Consider the following 26690-nt stretch of genomic DNA (forward strand, 5'->3'; position numbering starts at 1 on the left):
CAGGACTGGAAATCTGGAAACCCCAAAAAAAGCTGAATCAAATTTGATTGAATAATAACCTGATCAAGGATATAGAGGTGAGTCCAGTGTCCTTATGATTTCTTTTCTTCTAATTTGTCTGATGTAGAGTATTTAAGTAGCGTTATATATAGATGTATGTAATAAGTAGGGATGACATTTAGAATTATTGTACAACAGAAGAGGAAAATTTTATACTTCAATTCATGAGGACTAAAGCTGAAACACAATTTTGAACTGACACCTGTCAAAGTGTTCTGCATATTCTAACTAAATCACTCATTTTCAAAGATCTTGGCCATTCTTGACGAGGAAAAGATTTTTTTAGTTTTCTTAGAACTTCAGGTTTTTGTCTGCACTTCAGTATTATATAAAAGATTTGTCATGTAATTTTTGTTTTACTGTTCGGATTTTTTATGTTTTTATAACTTGGAGAGATTAAATCCTGTTCAGGAGAAGTTTTATCATGGCTTTTTCTCATGCTGTTATAAATCAAATCAGCTCTTATGAAAAATTAGTCATTCCCCCCCCCCAGCTAGACTTTGAATTGGAGGCTAGTCTGGAACCAGTGAGAGCTCTGTGATTAGCAGTTTAACATGTAAAGGAAGAATAAATGTGTAAATGTCCATTTCTAGCAAAATACCATGTTGGTTTCTGGATTACCCAAGTCTTCACACCCCAACAGGGAGATGGGATTGCTGCACCACAGTCCATTTTGCATTAGGAGAATATATGCAGAGGGAGACACTGGCATCAAGATAAAAGTAGTTAGAGCAGAAGGAGATGCTGATAGGGATGAATGAGATCAAATCACTCTGAACCTTTGAAGCTATATAAAATAGGATATAGACATTGAAGCTGGGCATGACAATAGGGAAAGAAAAGGAAGACTGAAAAATAACAGCTGACAAAGTGCAGGTGTATAGGCCATAGAATGTTTCTGGAAATTATTATTTACTAGCAAAGATACTACAACACTTCTGTATCTCTCTGCAAAGAACTGCAGTGTCATCATGGAGAGAAATGATTGACATCAGTGATTTAGTTCTCATGATATCCAGAGGCCAAGACATGAGCCGCAGCCAAGGACTAATGAGTAATCATGACAAGAGGCATGATATGCAAGGTTTCTCATGCACAGCTGTGAAACTAAGGCTGGGGGACTACGTTTATTTTTATTACAGTATCATTTACAGAGGCTTTCCAAGCTAATTCCCTTCTGGCAAAATGCATTCTCTCTTTCCATGTCAAAAGGAAGCTATAGTTTACAACAGAGGCCAACATTGTTTAGACTCCAGTCAAATTTGTTTTTACATTTGAATGATCTGCCTTTTAGCCTACAGGCTCTTCAGCATTTGCAGTGCTATATTAGATTAAAACTGTATTGTTTAAAACATTCACGGGACTTAGATATTCTGCAGAATCTGAAATAGGTCAACCTCACTGAGAACTTAGGAAGGTGATATCACTCTGGCACTTCTAGCATGGGCGTTCTGATTACTACTAAGGATTTATGTACATGGTTTAATCTTTCTTTCATTCTGAAAACAAATTCCTACCAACTTGCACCGTTCAGAGTCATATCCAATATACACAGCCTGAAGTCTGTGTTCAAACTCCCTGGGGCTCATTTTTCTTTACTCCAAACTCCTTTCCACTGATGCAGGCTTGTCAAAGAAGGGAGAAAATAGGTATCAGTGGGATTTATGCATGTATTTATTTTTCTTTTTTACTGCCTTTAGTATAAAGGGCTTTTAGTTTATATCTAAATTAAGCCTGTTTGGTTATAAATGGAAATGTAAATAATGACTGCACTTCTAAGCAGATACTAGAGAATAATAGAATCATGGAATCATAGAATAGTTTGTGTTGGAAGGGACCTTAAAGATCATCCAGTTCCAACCCCTGTAACCAGTAGGGACATGTCCCACTAGATCAGGCTGTGCAGGGCCCCATACAACCTGGCCTTGAACACCTCCAGGGATGGGCCACCCATAACTTCCCTGGGCAACCCGTGCCAGCACCTCACCACTCTCATAGTGAAGAAATTCCTCCTTATGTCTAATCTAAATCCACCCTTTTCCAATTTAAAGCCATTACCCCTAGTCCTGTCACTACAAGTCTTTGTCCCTCCCCAGCTTTCTTGTAGACACACTTCAGGTACTGGAAGGTTGTTATAAGGTCTCCTCGGGGCTTTCTTTTCTCCAAACTCTCTCAGCATGTCCTCATTCGGGAGGTGCTCCAGCCCTCGGATCATCTTTGTAGCCTGCTCTGGACACATTCCATCAGTTCCATCTCCTTATTTTGAGGATTCCAGAACTGGACACAATACTCCAGATGAGGTCTCACAAGAGAGAAATAGAGGAGCAGAATCCTCTCCCCAGCCCTGCTGGCCACGCTTCTTTTGATGCAGCCCAGGATACGGTTGGCCTTCTGGGCTGTGAGCGCACCGTGCTGGTTCATGTCAAGCTTCTCATCAATCAGCACCCCAAAGTCCTTCTCTGCAGAACTGCTCTCCATCACATCATCCCCCATCCTATATTGAAACCGCATATTGCCCCAACCCAAGTTTAGGACCTTGCACTTGGCCTTGTTAAACCTCATGAGGTTCACACAGACCCACTTCTCTGCCTTGTCCAGGTCCATAAGACAATTTTCCTGCCGTACTTTAACATAAAACTCTTGCTTCTGAATCCTAATGGGGTCTTTTTATGACCCGGAACATGAACCAGCCAAGTTGTAACCGCTGGGTAAAATATCAAGTAATAAATCTCTAAGGAGTAAGAGTCTGGAAAAAGAAAATTTAGGTCATAATAATGAAGATAGAGAAAAAGTGTGTCGTGACAAGGTGCTCTTAAAAGAAATAAATGCACTAGAGTGAAGAATAGCATTCCAGAACAGAGAACTGAGTACGATTAGTGAATCGTACAAGAAGAGTATTTTGATATTTTCAGACATTAATAATCGAGTCTGAGGGTAGCTGGTAGTTAGGAGTTTAGCAACAGGACTTGAAGCGTATCTTACTTCTATTTTTTAATAAGGTCCATACTAGGTGTGTTACAAATATCATTAAAGTGGCAGTTCTTATGTGGTCTCACTTGTTGGATCCAAGACATCTTCTTGAAGGCAGATGCTGTCATTCCCATTTCTGTTGATCTCAGTAAACAGAAAAAGAATTGAAAAAAAACAGCTGGGATGAGTGTTCATATTGGACCAGGGCTTGGGTCTTTAAACAGTACAGGTCCAGGAAAGTGCTTTGGGCTTTTCATTTCAGGTTGGGGTTTTTCCCCCACCTGTAATTCCACTGTGATTTCAACAGCTTCTTGTCATTCTAGATTCTGGTTTAGGACTTCATGAGTCAAATTCACTCCAAAGTCAATGGCCAGCACAAAGTCTACACACAGAGAATTCCTCATAATAGGGGATGTTGAGCATATTAGTGATGCTACAGACCTATTGTTGGATGCCAGCATGTGTCTGAAGCTCATTCTACAGAATTTTCATGAAGGAAGAATTGCATTGCTGTCTTCTGATGAGTAGATAGCTGTCTGTTCTCTCTCTGATGTTATGTAGAACAGCTAAGGCAAGCCATTCATCTGGCCAGTTCTTTTCTTTGGTTTTGTGTCTAAGAACTGCGAACACTGTTCCTGACTACAAGGGTAGCACAGAGTCTGTAGCGAATCAGGCCCTGAAAGAAATCATTTAGATTTTGCATTAGAGTGGAAATAGTATACTGAGGCAGTACTGTTTTAAAGCCTGTTAATAAAGACCGGAAAAGAAACTTGATCATCTCAAGGATGGATTAATTGAAGCAGGTGTGGGAGAATTTAAGTATACTGTGAAATTTGTCACTATTAGTGGCCACTGATGTGGCCAGTGCCTCACTTTGCACCCAAATCCAGCAGCATCGTTAGTGCTGCAATTTGGACTGACATCATTATGATTACTAAATAACAAACTAAGGCCATCTCTGACTTGAGGAGATGATTCTCTTAATGATTACAGAACAATGATGAGTGTGAAGCGGATGAAGCTTGGTACTACGGATCAGTATAGGAACAGTATATCCACATATTAGGATCAGTATATCCACAGTTATAGCCTGGCATCATCTATCACTTCCAAATTTAAAAAACAAATCTGTCCCTCTCCTTCTCTTAGTGGTGTACTAGGCTGAAGCTTTAAGCCCACAAAGACTGATTTTTTTTTTGTTGCATTTACTTTTTATGACCTATTTATGAAGGTTTTGATTAAAAAAAAAAAAGAAAGATAAAAGAACAAGCAAGCTATCCCGTTGTTTTTAACAGTGGTAATGATTGTTCTAAGTTCCTACACAGCTTTACTTGTAAAGAAGCATTAGAAGTGGCTTACATAATCTTTGTATGAATAACCTTGATGCTCAGTTGAGGGGAGATTCAAATTTAGACTGGCAATATTTCAAGGAATGTTTTCTGCTTGAGTACTCCAAGCCTGTCCACCTCAGGTATGCCTTCTTTTTGTGTTGGGGGATGTTTGTTAGAGCTGCAGGTAGTCCTGTACTTCCAGATTCCATTTGAGGTTGTTTATAAATAGCGTTCTGCTTACTTTTAACGCTACTTTCTTAAGCCTAGGATCTTTTTGTTTTGGCAAGGAGAAATTAATAAAGGACTCTTGTAGGGATGAAAGCCAAACCAAAGGGTTTTGGATGAGCAATCTTAGCACACAACCTTTTAGAGAAGAAGCAATATTTTTTAGTTGTAGTAATGATTTTGACTGTTACATCTTCTTTTTTTAAGAAAAATTCCTTGGATTTCAGAGGTCCACAGCTTGTAAAAATACCAAACCTGAGTTTTGCTGTTAGAATCTGGGTCTTACCTCATCTGTTCCTGATATGGTTGTGAAAACAGATTAAGTGTTGCTATGAATGGCCAGATTTCTGAAAGTGGAAAACAGTGGTAGATGAACATGTAGAAATAAATACTAGCAGAGCAACGGTCTTAGGACACCCAGTTGCCCACCTGTAGCTGTGAAACAGAACTCCTGGTGAATCCATTTCTTTCTCTGCATACTGATCAGTTCGCTGACTTGATATGCATAACTGCATTGTTATGATTTTAGTACAGTTAATACTGTGCTTTTTACATTTTAGCTGCTAAAATCAAAACAAATCAGCAGGGATTCAAAACATGCCCATTCTGAAACACAGTTTTTCAGTTAATGGAATCACGTGGGTCAGGATGTCAGGGAGGGGGTGGTGGTGTTTGCCTGAGGGGTTGACGGTGTTGTGGAGGGTACATTTTGACCGGCTAGTCATGAGAAACATTCAGAGGAGAGCAGAGATGAACTTATGCATCGTACCACTTGCAGTTTTTTTCCTATAAGACTTTAGCTAACATGTATTTTCCCCATAGCTGAAACACCACTGTTGAACTTCTAGTCCATTTCAATACAACATGAAACAGATTTGTTCACCCTTAGCTATTCACGTAAAGTTGGATACCCAAAATGACACCAACTCTTATAGATTTACTTGAAATTATTTGAGGTACTAACCTGCATCAGACAATTCAACTACCCACTTCCAGCAGTATTTTTGACCCATGGGAAAGTCAGATTAGCACTGCTAATGATTTTAGGAGCCCTTTTCATATTACCTGGAGGGAAAAATCTTTTCAGGAAGCTCCACAACACACTCAGTGTTGTGCTGGTAGGATATTCTCCGCGTGATGTGAAGAACTGTCTCATTGCATCAAAACATGTGTGACCATCAGGGCAAGGGAGGTGATTCTCCCCCTCTACTCTTCTCTTCTGAAACCTCACCTGGAGTGCTGTATTCAGTTCTGGAGTCCTCAGCAGAGGAAGGACATGGATCTGTTAGAGTGAGTCCAGGGGTGGCAAGAAAGATGACCAGTGGGATGGAGAACCTCCCATATGAGGACAGTCTAAAAGAGTTGGGCTTGTTCAGCCTAGAAGAGAGGAGGCTCCAGGGAGACCTTCCAGCAGCTTTCCAGTGCTTAAAGGGAGACTACAGGAAAGCTGTGATGGGGCTCTTTATTAGGGAGTGCAGGGATATGATGAGGAGGAAAGGTTGTAAGATGAAAGCGATGAGATATTGGGACCAAATATTTTCCTGTGAAGGTGGAGAAGCACTGGCACAAATTTCCCAGAGAAGTTGTGGATGCCCCTGGAAGTGTTCAAGGCCAGGTTGGATGAGTCTTTGAGCAACCTGATTTAGTGGAAGGTGTCCCTACCAGTGGCAGGTGCGTTGGAGCAAGATGATCTTTAAGGTCCCTTCTAACCCAAACCTTTCTATGATTCTATGATTGTATTAGCTTCTAGTATGGATTAGCCAGATCAGCTCTATTCTTGTGTGCTAGATCCCATTGCAGGTGATGATAAGCAATTTACACATATTCCCTAGAAGCAACTATCAGCCCAATGCTGCTCTTAAATTGAAACCTCATGGTCTGGTGCTCATTTTGGCAGAGAAGTCTAGCAGTAATTAATCACATCCTCACACTAACCTGCTGATGCTCGAAATACAGTGTTGTAAATCACCAGAAATTGCATCCTTATGAAAAAAACATATCAAAAGGAAAATAAGTTATCAACAGTTTTGTAGTATTTAGGTGGGGTTCTGGACCTACTGTCAGCATACATTATACTACTCTCTTTCCTCTCGTGCTTTGCTACCTTCCTGCTAAGGATCTTCAGCAAAATGAGACTTGTGGTTCTAGAGGCAATTAAACAAATTTTTTAATAGTCTTTTATGTAATACAGGACACAAAGACTGCTCTTGCCAGTTATAAAGTGGCAAGGATAAAAAAGTCTTTCAAGTAATTTCACGATCACTGTGAGCATCAGTATGATGGAATTTGTGTTTGTCTGTTATAGTTTGTAAATATTGTGCAATATTGTGCAATCTGTAAACTTTGTATGGTCATGATGTCTGTTCTTGTCTACTGCCTGCTTTTGCCACAGCATAATGAAAACCTGGATTCTTTCCCTGAATCCTCTCTTTGGAGTTTCTTAGTAAGAAAAGACGGAATCTCTCTCTTATGTGTGCTGTCCCAAATCACCAGTTAAGGAAAAGAAGGTGCTACAAACACTGGAGGATGGGTTCCAAGGTCTGGAAGTGCATTCTGGACAGAAGAATACCGCTGTTTAGTAAAGGATAGCACAGAGGAGAGCAGGCAGAAAAGGACTGCTCTCTTTTTCTCCCTCCTTTCATCATTTTTCTGTTCATCTTTCTTCTTTCTTCCTCTTTCTTCAGTTTACCTCTGCTCCATTCATCACATCTTTACACCATCTGAGGCAAAGCCATGATTAGTGCTTTCCAGTTTTTCTCATCATCTTCTTGTCCTTTCCTTGCCCACTTTGTTGCAAATTATCTCTTCTCACTCACCACTCCTCATCAGTGCCCCCCACTAGAGTCTGAGGGAACTGATGCAGGACTAGTTAGGACGGCTTCACAGAAACAGCTGCAGCACCTGTATTTGCTGCCCAAGGAACAGATTGGCTCAGTGGTTTCTTCAGCCACTTATTTTATAATTTTCATTTGTATTTGTTTGAACACAATATTATTTTGCTATTATTTTGTTCTTCATAACAGTGCTCAAAGTATACCACAAGATTTCAGTTCATTCAGCCTTAGTTCTTTTAATACATCATCCCAGGTCATGGCTTGTGAGCTTTGTTCTAAATCTAAATCACTTCCTTGGTCCATAATCCTAAATTTAATCATAGCCCATTTATCTCTGGTATCTCCAGATATCTAGCCTTAAACTTAGGTCATTGTAGCATGGATCCTAGTTGTCAGAACAGAACCCTAGATATTCAGTCCTGTACCAGTGCCTCCTTCCATCTCCAGACTGTAAAACAGCCAGACAGATGGAATATAGTTCATGCTGAGTAAGGAATTAGGAATAGAATAAGTATTTTCATGGATTCACAGAAAGGTTAAGTTTGGAAGGGGCCTCTGGAGGTCACCTTGCCCAACTCACCTGATCAAGCATGGTCACTTAGAGGAGGCTGTGCAGGACCACACACAGACACCTTCTGAATATCTCCAAGGATGGAGATATATCAGGCAAGGAAACGTACTTTCATACTTATGAAGGAAAAGAAGAGAGTAGGAAAATTAATTCAGGGCAACTCCTCTCTAAGCCCAGTTGCTCTCCTTGTCTTCTTTCCAACCTTTTGCAGACTCGCCTTTCTCTTTTTTACTCTGTGAAGAGATCAGATTATTGAGTCATAAGATTGTACCTTTAAAAACAGTATCTACTGTCCTGTTTTGGTGCCTTGTTGTTTATATCATGCTAGCCTGTATTCCTTTTCATGGTGTTAAATGCTGTGTAAGCACAGAGGAAGATGAGCTCTGTCCCACAGAGCTAGCAATCTAATTTTTTTGTCTGTCTCTCTCATTCTGATGAAATAATGACAACATAAACTATTGTCTTATCATTATTATTTGTTTTCCCTTCCTGCCATCCCTTATCATAGTTCATGGCTGTATTTTCATGTTGCTTAAAGTTGTTTTAAGGGATAGTCTCAGTCAAATAAAGACACTCGGTTCTTGCTTTAATCTTTGCAGCTGTCTGACAGAATAAAAGGTTTCCCTCTCCATAACAGTCTAAGCATATGTGAATGTCCCAGAATAAAGCTTCTGAAACAATAAGCTAAGGCAGAAGGAAACACTAGTAGTGATCCTGAGAAGATGTTCAAGCATGATGTTTCAAAGTTTGGAAAAACATAAAGTATTTGCTGGATTTCTTCACGATGAGAGTGGTGAGGTGCTGGCACAGGTTGCCCAGAGAAGCTGTGGCTGCCCCATCCCTGGAGGTGTTTGAGGCCAGGTTGCATGGGGCCTTGGGCAGCCTGATCTAGTGGGAGGTGTCCCTGCCCTTGGCAGGGGACTTGGAACTAGATGATCTTCAAGGTGCCTTCCAACCCTAACTATTCTATGATTCTATGATTCTATGGCTTGTATAATTGCTGTTACCGAAGGGACATTTTGTTAATACTGTAGATGGCCATGAGATGGCATATGTAGCCTTGAAAGGAGCTCTGAAACTGAGCTGAAATCTGTCCCAGTGACACTTCTTCATATTAGGAAGCTCCTAAAAGGGCTTGAGGTACTGGGTGTAATTCTCAGACAGAAGTTTGAAGCATCTATGAGAAATATCCTCATGTGAGAAGTAATTAGATACATCTGATCTTTTCTAGATTAGCGAGGAAATGCACGAATATACTGGGTCATTCCTGTCCAGTATAGGGCATACCACCATTCATGCTGTGAGACTCTGTCATTGCAGTGGATTAGGAATGATCAAATTTCCATCAAATTTGAAAAAGACATAGAAGCCTTAAAAGTAATAAAGTATTTATGATTTTTGTAGAAATCTGGCTTAACCCAAATTAGGACACCTCTCTTCCCTCTCCCCACAAAGAAAATGGACATTTCTCAGCTTCCTAGGGTTTATTGAACATCAGCCAACAGTCAGCGTGGACTTCTGGGAAGTCTGTCAACATATTTGTAGCTTGAGACTAGCCCCTGCACATAGAATTATAGAATCATAAAAAGACCTGAGTTGGAAGGGACCCACAAGGATGATTGAGTCCAACTCCTATCCCTGCTTGGCCTTGGTGTCATAGGGAGTTTATGGAAGCTGGGATTACTGCAGTATGGAAACAGAGGTTGGAAAAGTTAAGTCCAAAGGACACTTGACCTCACGTGTTCCACTGTTTATGTTATTACTTGTATTTCTATTTTCACTGGCTTTAAATATTACCTGGCTACAAATGCTAGATTTCACAGTGTAATGTTTTGTCAAGGTTTATTTGTTTCATAAGAAACATAAACCCTGAATCACTATAGTTATAAAAACCATACTACTATTAATATGTATTACAAACATATTAAATCATAGAATTCCTAGGTTGGAAAATACCTTTGAGATCCTGAAGTCCAACAGTACCTGTCTACTACTAAATCATATCTCTAAGTACCTGATCTACATGTATTTTAAATACTTATGGGGATGCTGACTCAATCACGTCCCTGGGCAGCCTGTTTCTGTGCTTGATAACCCTTTCAGTCAAGAAGTTTTCCTTAAAAAAAGCATGTATTTGTCAACCCAAGATGTAGCCTGCTTGTTATTGCATCAAGCACCACTGTTCTATTACCCTGGCTGCACCCCCCAAGCTGGAATCAGGAGCATTGAGTGACTTTTCTCTCTCACTTAGGGAAAGCAATAATTGCAGAAGTTTTCCTTGGCCGCAGTACTCCAGCTTTGTGCAGTGAATACCATCTATCAAGTCAACTGCGCAGAAGCTAATTCAGTATTCAGGCCATGGCAATGCTTACAAAGTGATGCATGTCCTTCTGGCAAGGGTGTGTAGGCACTTGTTAGCATAAAGTTAAGGTTAAATTAACATTTGTATTCTGAACTCATCTTTGACTTCGGGTCGCGTCAAGAGGTTTCATTTCTCAGAATGCAGTCTCTGCTTAGCTGAAGTGTGTGTTTTCAAAGGCAATAACAAGCAAGAAGATTCCTCTTTGAAAAAGTATTTGTGCTTGTTTAGTTCACAGAGTGAAAGTGAGCTGCACCAGACTGCTATTTAGCCATTAGTCCATGCTAGAAGTAACTTACTTCATGCAGTTTCATACTCACTCTGAAAAAAAACTTTGGACTGTTTCATGTTAGTTTGGATTCATTTTTTATAGTCCTTCTATGGTTTATTGGTAGGATGGTATTTGTATTTGCATCAGTTGAAAGCATCGGTTGAAGTTTTTTCATTTTAAAGGCAGCCATGGAGTTTTGGAGAATGGAGAATTTGGCTGCTTGTCTGGCAGGATTATCATTTCTGATCTACTTCTGGCCTAGGTTTTCAGTTTGAATGGGAAAAGCCTGAGCAAGCTGCAGGATGTTTCTAGACTTAAAACCACTTCAAAAGCTTATCATCAAATTAATTTCCTTCCTTAAACAACATTTATAAGCTTGTCAGAAATTAAGGTCTAATTTATTTATTTTTAAGGAACATTTACTAGCATAAGTAGCCTTACATTTTCAGGTGTGCTCACAAGACAGGATGGGCCAGGACGCACAGAGAGGAAGAGAATGAGGGCTAAACTAGGATTGTAAATACTGTGATATTATTTTCAGCCCACAGTTCTGGTGCCTGTTGATACTGTCTGCAATTTGTATCGCAATATTACAACAATATCACTATATCATCAATCTGACCTTTGTAATGGTCACTTCATTTTCACAAATAGAGTAACATGGCTGGAGCACACTAGGTCTCGCTCCACAGACCCAATGCTGAACAAGCGGAGTCCCAGGCACTGGATCCAATTAAGTCAGATTTAAAGATTAAATGTGTCTTTTACTTTAACCAAAATTTCTTTTGTCACACATTAGACCATACAACTATTTTCCAACCTGCTTTGTCTTGCAGCCCAGCTGGGAATAGTTTGATGCAAGCCATAACCACGTCATCATCGAGGGCGTTAGAGGCTTAAGCAAACTGCAATTCTTCAACCTGAGCTGGAACCAGCTGAAAAAGTCCAGGAGAGATGTAACTTCTTACACACACACTCCCAACTTAGTCTGACATCACCCACAACCCAGAGCATAAGGTACGTATCAGCACTTGAAATTCCTGGGAAAGCACTTTAAACAGACACAGTTATAGAGGCTTAGAATCCAGTTCTGCACATTATTAATTCTTACGCCCTTGCAGTGCAGGAAGCTTTATGATCATGTTATGGCATCTTTGTTCTCACAGAGACTTCACTTCTTTTTGTAGTCACAGTCTAACCAAGTGAATAAGCTGTGTGGCATTTTTGCTCAGAGACATCTCTGAGGCACAATTACTTTCTTTCTCGCTTCCCTTAAGAAGTGAATTTATTGGTGGCCTGTGCCAAGTATCAAAAGCCAAGCCCTGACTTTAATTTTGCTATTTCAGCTGTGTTGAATGAGGGGTGGGAGGAGAGACAGTTCATAGCCTTGGGGATGTGCCTACATACTGTTAGTCTCTCTTTTATTGCATGTATCTGTCTGCAGCACAGCTGTGTTGGCTGGAGCTTCAGTAAGAAAGCCAATACTCAGCGTTTTTACTGGTTCTCATTCATTCCTATGGCCCAACCAGCTTCTGGAACAAATGTTTCCCTCTGTTCTTTATTCCCTTTGAATCAGTACATTTTAACATTATTTAAAGGGCTCAGTCAGAATCAGCAGAGTTGAACCTTACAAAATTGAGGTACTGAAAGATTCATTAAAACAGCTTTTTTAATGATCACTTAACATTCATCTTAATATTTTGTTCAAGTCAAAGTCAAGCAAATAGAACACCTTTCTTGAATGATTTGAACAACAAAACAACACACAAAAGAGAACTCCATTTGGGCACCCAGGAAGGACCCAAGAAGATGCTGCTTTGTCTATTTGGCCTGAGAGTTAAACCTCAATGAATCTTTTCAGTATATGCTGAGATAGAAATAGTAAGAGCTACCAGTTCTGGTCTCTGGTTCTTTGGAGTTATTAGGTTTTTATTAGATTAAACTTTTAATTTTGGTATGTTCTTTGCCATCAGTGTGTCAACATGGTAACTCTTGAGTATTACACATCACTAAACCTGTGCCTCTCTAGAGTTTTTCAGACACCCAATCACAAAGTCTAGTTGGTTCAGTTCAGAGTAAAGCAGAAATCCTTAATGCCTCTCAGAGGATGTTCTGCCAGCTAGCTTATCAGTGATTGCATCTCCCTTATTTGCCCGTCAAAATATATCTGTATTCCATTCACAAAGACATTACTATTCATATGCATGAAGTGGGTATTTTGTGTATTTTAAACTAGTGGGCAGTCTAATGTATTCTGTATGTATAGGATAGGTCTATGGTGATGTCATTTGGTGATGCCTCTAAATTCTTTGAATATTTCTCACACATCCTATGAAGATTTCTTTGGTTTTTTGTCATATTTCTATGTCCATAAACAAAACCCCTAGATTATAAAAACAAATACTAATACATGTCATACATTAGTGAGCTTTGTAATGTTAGTAAACTTCTAAGTTAGCCCATGTGATTCCAAAGCAGTTCATTACCATCGATGTCACATAAAATCAAAACTGGTCCAAAGGTTCCTTGTCTTGTATGTTTCTAGCAAACTACGTAAGCAGGGATGACACAGTGGCTCTGTTGAAGATCACAGCAAAGCTCTAGCTCTTGATATCCACAAGATGACAGTAAAATAAGAAGAAAGGAAGTCCAAGTCTCTTTCTTGTATGCAAACTATATTGTCAATTCAAAAAGATTTCTTTCTTTAAGGCAGCCTCATCGCAGCTGAGTGTTATTGGCCAGTTAAAGGCTCTCACTAACCCAGATGGAGTCCTGATTTCTAATGAAGGAGTTGCAGAAGTGCTACAATATATTGCAGGATTAAAGACGAACCAGGTTTGATGTTCTCTTTTGTTGTAACTTATAGCAAATACTATGGAAAAAGAAAGCTTTAGAAACAGTTCTGCACCTCTTCTTTAAAAAAAACCCAAACATATAGTTTTATGGCTTTTGTGAAGATAAAGGTTTTTGTCCTTGCTTCTGGCAGTAGGTCAGAAACTATTTAATGAACAGTGATCTTAGGAAGATCTTTGCTGGTAACCAAATAGTATGCTAGCATGAGCTTGGAAACAGTCATGTTCTACTTCTCCTAAATTCAGAATACACGAAAGTAATAATGTTTGCCAAATAAAACAACAGAGAGGAAAAGAACAGGATAAAACTGTAGTTCTATATGATTTTTAGGTACCTAGTGCCAAATCGCTTGCTCTAAGGTCTTTTTAGTAGGTAATTTTTCAGAGTATTTTGAAGCAATCCTTCCTAACCTCTGAGCACAAACTTGTTCTACTTAAGCTCTGGGCTATAGACCAAATACTCTTGAATCCTAGGCTGATAACACAGTCAATGTGCTGTAGAGATTGGAACCCAATATCATGCTAATAGAACTTTTATATGACCACAGCACAGTTACAATGGAACTCCGTCTATTCCTGTGCTGGGTTAGGTCATGTCTTTTTGCAGAAAAGTGAATAAATATCTTCACATAAAACCCCCAGAATATAGTTAATATAGAGGGTTTTAATGGGGTATGCTCTCACAGTTTTATGTACCGAGAACTCTAAAAATTCAATATGTGCAAGATCTGTAAGAGTCTTGTAAACTGTTAAACCAAGTAGATCTGTGAATTGTTATGTCTCCTAACATATCACCGTCCACTTCCAAAAAAAGCAGGATTTTTATGCCATTTACTATATGTCAAGCTATGAAGTATGTGTAGTTTATCTAGTTATATAATTAATACAGTGTTTTCTTTTTGTTTTCCTCAGGTGTCTCTGTTGGAATACTCTAAGACTGATGAAGAAGAACTCCCATTCTCAGTGCATTTCCTTGCACTAAAAATTTGTCTCAAGTTTGCAAGAACAAGGTGGATTTACAGATGTATCATAATACCTGGTTTTCAAAGGTAGGGCTGATGCTGTCAAAGGTACTTACTTAGATTTAGATTAATCTCTGTAAAAGTTTTCTTTTGTTGTCTTAGGTTAAAGGGTTTATGCTTTTTGTTAAAAGGTATTTCTGAACACATTCTCTGAACTCAGCGAATGGCCATTTCCAGATCCCTCACAGGAGGTCCAGGATACCCTGAAGAGGACATTCAAGTTACTTATTCTGCAGTGCAACAGCCTTCTTAGCATCAATAGATTTTTAAGACCAAGGGGTACTAATAAGATTCTCTAGTCTAACTTTATGCATAAAGCAGGCAAGAAACCATTATATGGGAATTTCTACATCGAGTCATACTGTCTCTTAGAGCTACATCAGATTTTACAGTAAACCATTCAGGTTAGGATAAATTCCACCTAACTTTTCTTATCTACATATCAATAGCCATATCTGAATGTATCACCCTACATTCCTTCTATAGACAGTGCAGAAACAAATAGTCTGGGGACATGAGTCATCTAATGGTTTAGAGGGTTGCTGTTAGCTGAAGTGAATCACATTCTAGTGATACAGCCCTGATAGCTACCACAGATGGACATCTCTCTGTTGCTGGTACAGTTTTGCTGGTATGAAACCCACTCTTAGTGTTCATTTAAAGATTTCAGCAGCAAATCTACTGGTCTCCCCTATCTCTCTGTCATGTTTACCTTATTTCTAACACAAATACGGCTCCTATCCACTTTCAGCCATTGGGTCTCAAGTGTCTCTGATATTCTACAGGAGCAGAACCAGGTGTTCCAAAGGACCAGAAGTCTTTTTCTTATTTAGCTAAATCATGCCACTTTATCTTGTCTTAACTAAACTAAGTTAGGTTCAGCTTCTTAAGTGTCTCATTGTAAAGTGTTTTCTTATTTCTCGTGACATTATTCCAGTTCCTTTCTGAACATATTTCATTATGTCACCATGATTTTTATATATGGCCTCCTACAAAGCTATACACAAACTTCCAGCGCTGGACTAGTAATGGCATGCCCATAAATAATTCCACTTGCCTAGTCCCTAATCCTACTCACCAGTCCAATGACTAAATATTAACTGACATGTGTCCTTGTGGCAACAGTGCAAGCTCATATTCATCAGGTTTTCTGACATTAGTTCTAGTCCTTTTCAGTGTCTCTGAGATCCTGCCTTTCGCTGTGTGAGTGTGAATTTCTCTGCTTCCTTCTACAGAATTTACAATTTGTTCTATACAGAAATGTGTTTTTTAAATGGGGCCACCATGTTAGTTACTATAACACTGTTGTTTACAGCTGACCTCACTGTCATCTTTATGTTTGGAACTCCTACTCGTTTTTGCTAGGTCATTGAGAAAAAAAACTTCAAGCAGATCCTCTATAAAAATACTCTGTAAAGTGATGGTTTTCTTTCTATAGCCAAATTTCGAGATCCATCCTCTAACCAGTTTTTGTCTTTTTAACAAGACTTACTTTCACTTTTGAATATTGTTTTTTTTATTACATTCTCAGACAGAATTTATTAATCTTATCAATACATTTAAATTTTCATGAAAAGCAATTTAATATTCACTTTTGTCTCCTAGGCACCATACTGGCATCTATTAACTATTTACATATCAGTCTTTCTGGGAGACCTAAGGGTGATATCATGCTACCCTGACCAATTCCGATCATCGTCTTTATCCTCAATACTATCATTTCAGTTAGTTCATAACTTCCTAGAACCTTGCACAAGTACTACGTTTGTATAAAATGAATTGAAAATTCTCCAACTGCTTCATTAATATCCTTGATTGAAAAATACCTGTTTTAAAAATGTTAACCTGAGTGGTTCTGGTTTTAGTTATTAAAAAACCCACACAGTTATTAAAAAAACACAAAGTATTTCTTTATCCATGTAAATTGTGAGCAACTCATCATGGTTCTTTCCAAATGCAGAGAAAAAAACACATTGAAACTACCTTTCTCCTCTGCATTCCGATTAACTGTTTTACAGTCCTTACATAGGATCACACCTGTAACATTGCTTGAATTTCAGTAGGTCCTGATTACGATCTCCGATTATACTAGCCATCAACATTTCATTGACATTTTTAGCCTCCATTTTCAGCAATACATTTTCCTAACAACTGTTTTTTTCTGACTGCTATCATTTTTCCTATATAACATTCATGTCTGCTGTAGTGGAATAAAAAGGCCATGGTCTGATGTAGTAGGGCTCATGAATATTTGCTTTAGTCTGTAAATTTAAAAGGGAGAATATTTTTTAACTGCAAATAAAAAGTGTAATGATGGAGTGTTCAGTGTTTAACCTGCTGCATCTTTAAGCCTCTCCTACCCAACCTTCACCTCTGTTAGCTTACATTTTTCTGTCATTCATTTTGCTTGTGGCTGCTTTTGGCATATGAAAATTGCCCTTTTTAAAACACCAAGGCTCTACAGAAGACAAACTTATGAGATACACTTGCTTGTTTTTTTTAAAGAGTTGCCTCATAAGGCAAGGCAACATCCTTAATCTACTTCCTTCATTTAAGATTCCAGGAATTCCAGCTGCTCTGCAAGTATTTCAAAGGAGAGTGGCAGTGAAGCTTCAATAATATTGAGCAAGTTTTTAAAGAGCAGGAACACTGATGGCAAAGATAAAGAGATAACCAGACAGATTCAGGAAATTGCAGCCAGATGCTTTGCATTCTCTCCCTGGTCAGTAGAGACGGATTATGAGAATTTTTTCCTTAAAAAAATTCAGTAGCTATCCTTAGCTTACATATTTTGCCAACTCTGAACCTAGTTTTTTTTTTTCTGATGTCACAGAGGTATAATGTTGAAAGATGTTGAAACATTAGTTCTTGTAACTACTATAAATATAAATTCTCTAAAGCATACAGTAACACAGCTCTCTAATACTGACCCTTCAAATGTACTCTGCCCTAAAATTTAGAGGCTTTCGTGTCTGAAGCCAAATGATCATGTGCATTTTGGACTCTCCCGTAGTAATCCATTTGTTGTGATCAGGCAGGAATAATTTTCACAGAGTACTATGAGTATGAAGAAAACATCACAGGAAGAGTGTTTGTAGGTCTAATTTCAAACCAGCAAACACTGAGAATAACACTTTTGAACATTATCTCCCAGCTTGAAAGACTATCGAAATCTATAAACTAATTAAGCAGTCACTTGATGAGCAGGAGAACTGAAGGAAATTGGTTTGCCTTAAGAAAGAGCCTTGTCTTTGGGTTATCCAGTGCTTAATTATACATAAGTTCTCAGAGTTTCTCGAGTCATTCAGAAAAGGTCTCTCCTGGATCCTCCAGGAGAGACGCATTGTGGCTGAGCCAATATTGCAGCCTTCCCTTCACTGGGATCATCAGTTTATAACTCTCATTCAGCTGCTCATTTTAATGGAATTAGGAGAAAGTTGAGTAGTGCTTGTCTGACAGATTGGACCGAAACTCGACAATAGGTTTAGAAATTATTGATAAGGCTGGCAGATGGATATACAGGTAACACAATCATATTAGCCTTGTTTCCTTAGAAAATGGAGCTAACAAAAAGCCACACAAGGCTGTGGAGGAAGATCCAAGGTCATCCTAACCTGTTCTGATCCATCAGCTGAAATCATGTTAATCTACCCAGTATGAAAGGTTAAAAGCTCCTCTGTCAGTTCAATTTGTTATTAGAATATAGAATAGCTAGAGGAAAACACATTGCTGCTGATAAGTGTAGCATTTCATTCTGTGTGCATTAGGGAATTTGTGTTTAGAAAAATTGCCAAGAAAACCAATGCTTTAGCGTATGTCATATATGTTTTGTGACACCAGCGAGAAGAGATTCATAAAGGATAAGATAAATTCTTGGGAAAATAAAATAATATAGCCAAAAAATTGTCTTTAGTCATCACCAAAGCCAATCTAACAGCACTGAATATTTAACTGATTATTTGTCATAGATACAACCTAGATGCAACACTGTGTATTTAGGGCCCCCAAAATGCAGTCCAAATTTTTTGATTGGGATCTCCATTGTGCAATGACTGGCTAAAATACTGCAGTTTTAGCAGAAAGGAGAAGTCAAACAGGTTATAGATAGGATCACTAACAGTCCTGTCTTCAGAGGAGGATTGCTTCTAGGTGTCTAAAGTCAGATCCTGTGTAAGAAAGTCATTTCACAGCCTGGGCAACAAAATATACGTTTGGTATCAATATTTATTTGTTTCTGTTCAAAAGTGTTTCAAACGAGAAGTACTGAATTTGTTCATCTATGATACAGAGAAGACAATAATTAGCTTGTATTTAAAAAAGCATAAAGAATTATGAAGTTAGGATAAATTCTTTTGCACTAAGCTTCTTCCAGACTAATATTCAGCCTTGGTGTTAGGCTGAAATCTTCTTCCCATTAGAGACCTGTTGTAGAATGAGGATGAATAAAACTGACTAGCCAATAAAATAATCATATATTGTGGAAGGATTTGAATTGAACAAAACTTGCTAAGAGCTAACACAGACAAGAAAAAAAAAAGTCTATGTTCAGATAGCCTCAACTTCTGCATACTTGTGTTGCGGAGTCCTTGTTTTTGGAGGAGAAACTGAACTTTTTTGAATGACAGAATGGTTTGGATGGGAAAGAGACCTTAAATCTCACCCAGTTCCAACCCCCGCGCCCATGGGCAGGGACACCTTCCACTGGATCAAGTTGCTCATAGCCTTATCCAACCTGGCCTTGAATACTCCAGGGATGGGAAGTCTGAATGTCCCAGTCTGTCTGCAATCATGTCAGAGGTGAGTTTGCTGCCAAACAAATCTTTTGTGCCTTCTCTGTGGCAGGAGGTTTGGAAATGGATGAGCTTTAAGGTCCCTTCAGACCTAAACCATTCTATGATTCTATGAGTATCTATTAAAAATAGTATCTAATATTGTGCTTAGAAAATGAAAATCTAAAGTTAGAACCTGTATTTAGCAAATATGCCCGATAATTCCCTAATGTTTGTAGGCCAAATTCCCCTGACTGATCCATAAAATGCGTATAATTTTTCATCACAAAGGGATATCTTCCACAGTTGTGGATCTACAGGAGCACAGAACAAGAATGACCTGTGACTGGTTGTGTTCACTGCATCCTTAACTGAACACAAGTGTATGCTCACAGCAGGGCAGTCACTGTTTTGCAACAAAAAGTATTTTATACAAGTCACACTTGTTTGCAGCCGTCTTCCCTGTTATTAATCTTTAGGAAAGTATTTATATGGGTTGCATGTATGTGTTTGCTTAGACATATACTTATATCTGTCAGTGAAAGGCCCTACCTGATGTAATGTGTAGTCGGTTACCATGGGACAATGCACGATCTTCTTCTTTTGAACTTAAATAGCCTGGAAAGCCTTCAGCAACAGAATCACCATACCAGGAATATCAATACTCTAGTGGAATTGAGTAAGTCTTGCTTATAAAGAAATTGTAACTCCTTTTAGTTTGATTCTTGGTTTCAAGAGATTGTTTTAAGATGTTGAGGGCAAGTACAAGTATTTAAACATTCTTGCCAGGATTACTTTCTGCAAGGACATTCATTCCTTGGAGCCTTTGTTGTAAAAGGTTGTAGAGCTGTACTACAACACTGACTACGTGTCTGTTGAGGTATCACAGTTGCAAGCCCTGAATTTCTTGAAGAGATTTATCAACAGCACAGTTATGAATTCCTTAAAATTACTTGAGGAATGTCTCTCTGACCACTAGAGGATCCTGCTTCTACCAGTTAGCACTAACAAGCACCTTGAAAGAAGGGCTTGATGCAGCTGGATCACACACCTATAATCTGTGTGGTGCTCTGGGAGGCTTCAGGGCAAGTGGAGAATGGAATGCTCTGTCTGAACAATTGCAGCTCCAGTGCTGCTGGGAAGCAATGAAAATAGCTTAAAAGGTACAGTACTGGAATTTCAGTAATGTGATATAGAAGCAAACAAAGCAGGCTGCTGAAAGTCCTTGTCTTTCTGTCAGAATAAAACCAATTGTGTCCTACTGAAAAAAAGAATAGTAAATTTGTTATGAGATTTTTGTCAGGGTGCCTCTTTCACAGGAACATGTTGCATTTCTTAACCCAAAGACAACATGTTATGGATCTGCTTGTGCTATATATCTCATTTATATCTTATTTTTCTTATCACTTGTATTCTAAAGCCATATTTGTCTTTTTTTACTTAATTCAGAGCTGTACAGCTGGTGCTGGCAGACCAGTTTAGAGATGTCTGCAATGCAATAATTTCGCATCTTTCCATTATTTAATCTTCATTCCTAATCCTAAAGTGGGTTTCATAACACAGTCTTTTCTGTTCTTCTTAATGATATTAATGATAAACTAATTTCTTCTGACTGAAAATACAGTCCTTAATCTCCTTTAGTACCATTGTTCATGATTTCTTGTAACAACACCAATCAATCAGCACAAAGCTGATTGCAACCTCTGTTTCAGTTTTACAGTATTGTTGCAGTAATCTGATCCAAAATCAATGAACTGCACCAAATTTTTTTAAGCGCTTTAAATTGACCAATCATCTTTCTAAAGATCAACTTTCTGAATCAGTTAAATGTAATTGGCAGTTTTGCTAATGTGTTAGTAGAAGAAGGTTCTGTTTGATTAATTAGGTTTCCTTTTTGTCTAAACTACGATCACATTAATCAATACAGCCTGCACAGAAGCTCCCAAATCAGGTAACAAATGGGCAGCAGCTGTACTGAAAGGTGGCCTCTCATGGCTACAGACAGCAAGGACTTGCCAAAGGAAGCAAGTACCATCAGCTTTTAAAATATACTTTCGTCTCTCCTTTACTCCAGTGAGGAGAAAGAAGGTGTTTTCAGCGTCAGGAGCTTTGGCTCTCCCTTTTTTTTACCCCTTCTAGCTTGAAGAATCCCAGCATGTTTTGTTTGTTTTGCACACGTAGGTTATGTTTGACATCATCTAGTTGGCTTTTCTTTCCCACTTTCTTTGTAAACAACTTGTTAGGCCACTTCTTCATCAAACTAATTATACAAGGCTGATGTTGTCTGTTCTTTGGATCTGTTGCATAGGTTGCTATGCATACATTGAAGTTTTTTCACCTTCCTACAAAGGATGTCATTTTAAGTAAGGGAACCACCTTCCTCTCTCTAGCTGCTGCTCTGATCTGGAAGAGCGCAGCCGCATGTCTCTGATCAGATTAGAATCATAGAATCACCAGGTTGGAAGAGACCAACCAGATCATCGAGTCCAACCATTCCTATCAAACACTAAACCACTTTGATTGATCACTAATGTTCTGTTGTCACTCTTTACTCAAATTTGTATGTTACACTACAAAATATATTGAGATAGTATTTCAGTTCCTTGAGCCTGACCGATGAATATTCAGCTGCCTTACACTCTGTACTATTCTGATGGCAGTCACAACCTCTTGTTAGAATTAATGAGTTCAGCCAGTTCAGACTGCAGTCCCTTTTATAACTGTAAAGAAGGCTTTTGTGTATTGATCCAAAGTTCTTCCACAATACTGTGTGTAGCCTAAGCAGTTATTCATCCTGCCAGTAAACCTCCTTCCCTTTGCTCATTTCATACGTGATATTCTATTTATCATTCTCTGAAGGAGATGGTCATACTGCTTTCTTCTTTCTGTTGCCATCAATATTAGACCAGCCTGTGTCCTAAAGAGCATTTTCAAATTACCTTTCAGTTTGCATTTATTATCTGTGCACTCTTTCAGGACTGAAACTTCCAGGTCCTGTCAGGATCCATTTTCTTATTTCTGCACAGATAAGGCAACGTCCACGGTCAAATCCAGTTTTATCGTATCAGACAAGCCTTGCGAAGTCACCATGCGGAGCTCCCTCTAGACATTGGTCAAGTTTTATAAAATTAACAGTGACAGAGCATCAGAGAATCCTGGAGAACCTAGTTGCCGTGTGCATACTTCTCAAGACTTTGCCCAGCTCTTCTTGTCTTCGTTCCTTGCATATGTTCAGCATCTGGAATGTAGGAAAAACATGAATTTGTTTCCAGATTTTCTAGGCGAAAGGGATATTGGCAGAAGCACACGTGGAAATGGGCTGTTTGGGCTTCCATCATAGTGTGACAAATTTCTGCATTCATTTTGTTTTTCTGCTTCCTCAAGAGAAATGAATATTCTTTATACAGACCAGGTGCTCCAAAAGGACGTGAAATAATAGTTCAGTAACTATAGGAATGTCCCTCTTGTTGATGGGAGGGACTTCTTTACACGAATGTCTCCTAGTTTCCTCCCCTTTCCCTTTTTAAATATTGACAAATTTTGGCTTTCTTGCAGACTACTGAAACTTGGCTGATGTTCCCAAAATTAGTGCAAGTCAACATAAATATTCCATGATGTTTCTCAGCCAGCTTTTTCAAATGTGACTCATCCAGAGTCACTGATTTAAACATGTCAGATTCTACCTCAGTAGCTGCTACTTAAGAACCTTTAAGTCAATACTGGAATTGAAATTATTTCATTATTACTGTATGACATGAGTAACATTGCCATTTATTTCCCCAGAAATGCACCACAAAATTATTTAGTGAACAACTATGCTTCATTTCAGGTTTATTGATACTTCTGCCATCTTCAGCTAGTAGTGGTACATCACCATTGCCAGGATTACTTTTGGTTGTGATATACTTTCAAGCTCTTTATTTTCTTAATGTGACAAGTCATTGATGTCCTCTTATGTGAATTTACTCTTTTCATCCATTTCTTACTTGTTTTTCACTTCTTACTGTCTATTTCTTTATTTTTCCATATGTTATAACTAGTTCTCATTTCCCACTAAATGGCTACTGGCTTCTTAATGACTGTTAACTTCTTTCTCAATTGTGAGGTATTCTAAAAACAAAAATGTTCTTAAACGCTCCTCAGATCCTCTTAGAATCATAGAATGATCTGGATAGGAAGGCACCTGAAAGACTATCCAATTCCAATGCCCCTGCCGTGGGCAGGGACAATTCCCACTCAACTGCTCAAAGCCCCATTGAACATAGCCATGAACACCTCCAGGGATGGGGCAGCCACAGATTCCCTGGGCAACTTGTGCCAGAGCCTCACCACCCTCATTGCGAAGAATTTATTTCTAACATCTGATCTAAATCTTCCTCCTTCCAATTTAAAGCCATTCCCTCTCATCCTATCACTCCAGGCCCTTGTAAAAAATCCCTCTCCAATTTTCTTGTAGCCCCTTCAGGTACTGGAAAGTCATTATGAGATCTCTCCAGAGCCTTCTCTTCTCCAGGCTGAACAGCTTCAATTCTCTCAGCCTGTCTTCATAACAGGTCAGACGTAACAGAAATTAAGCTTTTATAAACAAATTCGTAGAACAGCACATGTTATTTTATTCTGCCCTATTTTCTTTCTTATGTGGTAAGAATACACCCGAAGTCTAACCTAAGTATTTTGCTAAATTAAAGAGTGGTTTACAGCTGTTTCCTTTTCATGTCCTCAGACTTCTGTAAGCAGAGGAGAGGGATTTTTTATTTATTTGATCTCCATGGTCTGGGTTGAGAAAGCTCTACTTAGCTTCCACAGAATAGAAGCTTATGTATGGAGTATTTCCACCTCCAAGTAGTAGATTTGTTTCATTTTTCATTATATTTTTTTTATGGTATCCAGGTATAATTCCTATGAAACCTGCTCAAGTGATTAGTAAAATTGTAGTCATCCATATGTACCCTTCACAAATTGTTTCTTGGGGGTGTGAAACGCTGAAGTTCTTTTGTCCAGGAAAATTTTAGCATCATACTCTTGTTTGATCTATTCGTGTTTTGCATGTGCGGAGCAGGGTAACCAGCATGTGGAAGATGTATTTGTCATCTTATGGTTAGCAGCAAGTTCCACACTGAGGAAATTTCCCCCTCACTATAAGCAATACTGACGATAATGATTGACCTAAGTCTTATTCCTCAAGATGCTCAGATTTTACCCAGGAAGATGTTTTGCTATAAACAGAGATGGCAGATAGACAGCTGACATCAAACACACTGTCATCCAGTGTCACTGAAATGGTCCAAAATAATATACAAGTTATTCAGAAAGCTCATAGGTGGCTTTCACTTAAGATACTTTTGCTGGAAAGAAATCCAGATCCATTAAAGATATTTCCATGCTTTTTCTCTTGCTATATTAAGAAACTACATCAGCCAAATTGAAGGACTTGAAGGGCTCTAGTTTCTGCAGGAGTCGGTACTGGGCAATAATCACATTAAAATGATTTCACGAGATTTCCTTGCTAGACAGAACGGTCTTTTGACTCTTCATCCAGAACAAAACCAAATACGAGAACTGAACAGTTTACAGCCTTTGGTAAAATTACAGAAACTCTTTCTGTATTCAGCAGAATTCAAGTACAATATTTTTTTGTCAATGCTGTAGATTTAGTGGACTAGTCATGGTGGATGGTTTTCAGTCAAAATTCACTTTTTCTTTTATGGATTTGCCCAAGGAAGATGTCCACTATTTTCTCCAAAATACGTATACCAGTTGCAAGATTTTGGAGAACTGATATATGGTGCATTTTTTAACTTTTGGATAGGAATCATCTCCATTAGAAAAATTTAAAGTCATTCTCAGTCTTACGGTGCTCTCAAAGCACAAAAATCCAGTGAGCATATTCATTTACATTGTTACATAAACCAGATATGTGTTTCACTTTATACACTGAATATCTACTCTTTATAATCACTAAAATTCCAGGTGCAGTCTCACCAGTGCCAAGTCCAGGGGCAGAATAACCTCCCTGGACCTGCTGGTCACACTGTTTCTGGTACAAGCCAAGATTCCATTGGCCTTCTGGGCCACCTGGGCCACTGCTGGCTCATGTTCAGTCACGGTCAACCAACACCCCCAGGTCCTTCTCCTCCAGGCAGCTTTCTAGACAGACTTCTCCTAGTCTGTAGCACCTCACAGGGTTGTTGTGCCCCAAGTGCAGGACCCGGCATTTGGCCTTGTTAAACCTCATGCCATTGGTCTCAGCCCAGCTTTCCATCCTGTTCAGATCCCTTTGGAGCCTCCCTGACCTCCAGCAGATCCACGCTTCCACCCAGCTTAGTGTCGTCTGCAAACTTGCTAAGGGTGCACTCAATGCCTTCATCCAGGTCATTGATAAAGACATTGAACAGGGCTGGACCCAGCACTGAGCCCTGGGGAACCCCACTTGTAACTGGCCTCCAGCTGGAGTTGACTCCACTTACCACCACCCTCTGGGCCTGACCATCCAACCAGTTTTCCACCCAGGAGAGTGTGCACCTGTCCAGGCCAGTGGCAGCCAGTTTCCTAAGCAGAATGCTGTGAGAAACTGTGTCAAAGGCTTTACTGAAGTCCAGGAAGACTTCATGATGAATGATGAATGCCAGCACATGAAAGTGAGTTCATGAAACTCACAAGAAAGGAAAATTTTAATCGTAGGTTAACCTCTGTCTGTGTTTGTGCAATTTGATTTAGAATCATTTGTCTGGCTGTGATTTTGTTCACAGTGCATCTGTGTGTATATGCAATTTGATTGAGGAAACCCTGCTTGGGGTGAACCTTGTCATTCTCAAATCTTTCATTAAGTCACGATTTTAATTGTAACAAATTTCATTTAATCACTTTGCTAAAGTGCTTGATGATTAGGTGTTGATGTTAAGAATTGCACAACCCAATCTTGTGATCTGTCTCAAAAATATTAATATATTCTAAACTGCTGTTATACCAAAGCCATGTAAAAAATCATATAGATTCATAGAATCATAGAATATTTTGAGTTGGAGGGGACCTTAAAGATCATCCAGTTCCAACCCCCGTGCCATGAGCAGGGACACCTCCCACTGCATCAGGCTGCCCAAGGCCCCATCCAACCTGGCCTTGAACACCTCCAGGGATGGGGCAGCCACAGCTTCTCTGGGCAACCTGTGCCAGGGCCTCACCACACTCATCGTAAAGAAATTCCTCCTTATGTCTGGTCTAAATCTGCCCCTCTCCAGCTTATACCCATTGCCCCATGTCCTATCACTACAACCTTTGTAAACAGTCCCTCCCCAGCTTTCCTCTGGTACTGGGAGGTCGCTATAAGGTCTCCTCGGAGCCTTCTCTTCTCCAGGCTGAACAAGCCCAACTCTGTCAGCCTGTCCTTGTATGGGAGATGCTCCAGCCCTCTGATCATCTTTGTAGC

This window comes from Phaenicophaeus curvirostris, chromosome 5 (genome assembly GCF_032191515.1).
Source record: "Phaenicophaeus curvirostris isolate KB17595 chromosome 5, BPBGC_Pcur_1.0, whole genome shotgun sequence".
Classification (NCBI taxonomy): domain Eukaryota; kingdom Metazoa; phylum Chordata; class Aves; order Cuculiformes; family Cuculidae; genus Phaenicophaeus; species Phaenicophaeus curvirostris.